Below are 3,962 nucleotides of genomic sequence, written 5' to 3'. Positions count from 1 at the left end.
TATGGTGAGACCCCGCAGTCTCTTTACTTGGTAGATGGCCTAAGGACACAAGGAGTAAACCAGGAGCAGCGTCAAGCCCAGCCGTGGTCTCTGCAGCACCAGTCACGGGCGTACGAAGATGGAACTGCCCGCGTGCCTGCCGGGGGAGGATGGGTGGGCACACGGGAAAACCATGCACCCCTCTAATCATGGGCCTGCTCCACGGCCCAGCATGGACAGGTCTGGAAGCTGTGATGTCGAGTAAAGTGTCGATGCTGTAAAGACAGATCCTGTAGGAGACCATTGTTTGGGGAGAAACGTAGGAGTCAACGTAGAAAAGTAGTCTTCACACCGAAAGAAGCAGCCTTCAGTGGTCTGTAGCAGACTACAGGAGCTGGGGCAAGCGGGGTAGGGAGAGGTGAGTTAGGGGTGGGGGACAAACAACTAAATGTTCTGAAAAAGATCCGTAAAAGGGAACAGAGACAGACGGACAGATGAGCAGATAGGTAACAATATGGACAGAAAGTAGCATAAACCAAGCCAAACTCCCTGCCATGGAGTCAATGCGGACTCACAGTGACCCTCTAGGACAGGGTAGAACTGCCCCTGTGGGTTTCTGTGACTATAACTCTTTATGGGAGGAGAAAGCCTCCTCTTTCGTCCATGGAGAGGCAGGCTGGTGGTTTCAAACTGCTGACCTTGTGGTGAGCAACCGAATGTATAACCCACTAGGCCACCAGTAACACAGATTTTAAAGAGAGAGAGAAAGGGAGGGGGAAGGGGCAAGCCATTGGCAGCTTTGATAAATGGCTTTAGGTGCTGAAAGCAAACACAATGACCTGATTTGTAAGCCACACCGACTCCACATGAAAAAGGTGGGAAAGAGAGAGAGAGAGGCTTGGGGCTGCTCCTGGGCCTCCTGTCCATGGACACTGTTAGTGATAGTTGTCTGACCTCATGACCAGAATGGGGAAGCCTGTGGGGCTGCTCACTGGCCCTCTTCCTTGCACCTGGCCAGACCTGGGCAGGGACAGGAGCTCAGGGCCCAGAGTGGGGTCCCTGGGCAGCGACAGGAGTGCAGGGCCAGGGGGTGGGGTCCCTGCTGGGGTGCTGCCTTCCCTCTCTACTCTGGACACACCCCTGAGAGGCTGGAGGCGTAGCTCTCTTGGGCCCCTCACTTTTGGTCACCCCAGCTCCCTCCCCTCCCAGAGGGTGGAGGTGGGCGGTTCTGAGAGGAAAGGCCTGGTGTGAGCACTTGGAAGGGGTGAGGAGGTTGTCTGTCCGTGGCTGGAAGGTACAGGCTGGGGTTGGGGCGGGAGAGAGCCAGCTGGGTGAACGGGAGGGTCTGGGGGCTCTCATCTGGGGCAGGGGCTGGGCAGAGAACCACCCTGAGCTCCGGGCAGCTGGCTTAGCTCTGTGGGTTCCCAACAGGGAACTCCTGGCTGACTTGTAGGGACTCTGCCCCTGCAGCCCAGCGCCTGGATGCCGCTCACTCTGCCCACGCGGGGGTCTTAGGGACCTACTCGTGGAAGGTCTCGCCCCCAGGAGCCTCACCCTTCTCATCTGTAAGATGGACACGGCTCTCGCCCACCTCTAAGGCCACCACCGTGCAGCTGGGAGACCTACCCAGGCCACCGTTGACTTGGGTTACTGGGGGCCATTCTGAGGGCCTCCTTCCCCATCGCCTTTCTGGGAACTGGCACAGCCACATTCTAGGGCCTCTGGCATTTGGGCAAAGGTCCCTGAAAAAGCTGACTGTGGGCTGAACCTGACTTTCCAGACTGGCTTCCTAGGGGTGGGGACAGGGAGCTGGCAGACCTCGGCATTTGGGGGAGGGTTCTCTCAGTGGAGGGTCTGTCCTCACTTCCCCCTCCCACAGATGGGTCAGCCGGGCCCCCCAGGGGACAAGGTCTCTGGTGCCCAGCTGTCTGGTACCCCTGACCTGCCCCGAGATATGCCTGGCCTTGCCCCCGCTGGTCCTGAGGACTCAGATTTGGTGCCTTGTGTGGGCCTGGCTGCAGCCCTCAGCCTGCTGTTCCTTTTGTTCTCAGGGTGGATGTTATGGAATGGGTCCCCCTAAAGTGCTTCTCATTGTGGGTGCCAGGACATGGGTGCCCAGGGGCATGGGTGCCCGGGCGGGAGGGTGTGTTGAGAACAGCTCACTTGAGTGACTAGCCAGGCCTATGGTTGTGTGAGCCCCTCCTGCCCTGGGACCCCGGCAGGCTGGGCAGCCTTATACAGGGGTGTGAATCCGGTCTCCTTCCTGAAGCCTCCAGAGCCTTGGCTGCACCCCATCTTTGCACAGCCACGTGGGCACTGCATATAAAGCCGGGTGAGTCCTAGGTATTTGTGAAATCAAGGTTTTCCACTCTGAGCCGGTTTCTCCAATCATCAAAGGAAGCAGCAGTACTTACTTCTGGGGCCCTCGGAGGGCCGACCGAAGGCGACGCACTGTGTGGTCACGTGGACATCAGAGCCACGCTCTGAGCGTTCGCTACTGACCCCGCTCCGGAGACCAGGAGAGCTGCCCCACGCGCAGGACAGCGAAAGATGCTCGGTCTTGGCTGCCACCGGGTGGCGGCAGACGGAAGTGCACCGTCGGCTTTGGGGCGCCGCCCCGGGGTGTGGCACGGGTCCCGCCAGCGGCTGGAGCGAAGTGGAGTGTGTTTGGTTTTGTTTCTTAATGTGGAACATTTGGGAATGGTGGTGGTTAAACACAGACCCCGACACCTGCGAGGACTGCTCTTTGGCATTTGCTATTTATCTTTGCCCCACCCCACCCCCATTTCTCAAAGGTCTTTTTTTTTTAACCTCCAGGGCGCCCTCTTCGCCTGGCCGCCCACCCGCGCTGACAGATCCTGAACCCCATCCAGCACCCTCTCTGCACCCAACATTAGGGGTTCAGGAGAACCGGGGCTCCTCCGTTGTCACACTTCCCGCCCCCGCGCGGGGCCTCCCTGGACCTCCCTCCTGTCCCCGCCAGTGTCTGGTGCGTGAGACCCCAGACCCCGCTTCCCATGAGGAGCTGGGAGCTGCAGCCCAGCGCGTTCTTTGCGAGGCTGCGACCCCCCAACCCCGGGCCCCGCCCCCGGCACAGGCCCCCCACCCGCACGGACACCCTGCGGCTCCGCATTCCAGCGGCAGCGAGGCCCGTGTCCCGCCCCGGCCGCGGAATTGCATCGGCAAGGAAAATATTTTTCTGTATAATTCAGTGACCCCTCTATAAACACTGTGGTTCCACCTCCGGGTTTCTCCTGCCCACTCTTGTAGGGGGCCCGGCCGCCAGATGCCTGAGGTTGGGCAACTATGTGCGCAGCGGCCCAGGGTGACAGGCTGCGCCTTTTTGGGGAGGGTGTGTGTCCGCGTGTGAACGTGCCTGTGTGGCTGTGTATGAGTGTGTGCGAGACTGCCTGCCTGGGAGTGTGTGCTGGATGTCCCTGAGTGTGCCCCCGTTGGTTGTGCGCCTATGGGAGTACCCCTGCGTGAGCCCCTCACTGAATGTGCCCCTGAGGATGTCTGTGTTGCATTGTGAGTGTGTGCCTGCCTGTGTGAGTGTTGGTATGTGTGTACCTATATGTAAGTGTGCACACAGGTGTAAGGATGTTTGTGTGCATTGCAAATGTGTGCTTGTGTGTGTACCTGCACGTGTGTGTTCATGCACCTGCGTGTGTGCGCACAAATGTGCTTGCATGTGTGTGATCTGTGTATGTGCCCATGTATGTCTACGTGTGCCTGTGCAGTGTCTGTGCACATGAGTGTTAGAGAGAGAGAGTGTGTGTGTAGGTGGGTGCGTGCCTGTGTGAGTGTGCGTGCATACAAGGGTTGGTGTGTGTACGCCTGTGTGGATGTGGGCCTGTGCATGTGTGCACAAGTGTGTGGTCTCTGCACTCCCTGCAGCCACCTGGTTGCTGGGCTGGGGGACCCGATGGCAGGGCCAGGTGGAAGTGGCCCAGGCGGGGGATGGTGGGGGGGGATCGAGCAGC

This window comes from Echinops telfairi, unplaced genomic scaffold (assembly GCF_000313985.2).
Source record: "Echinops telfairi isolate 266 unplaced genomic scaffold, ASM31398v2 ScPeMD7_25;HRSCAF=90, whole genome shotgun sequence".
Classification (NCBI taxonomy): Eukaryota; Metazoa; Chordata; class Mammalia; order Afrosoricida; family Tenrecidae; genus Echinops; species Echinops telfairi.
This window is presented reverse-complemented; position numbering follows the sequence as displayed.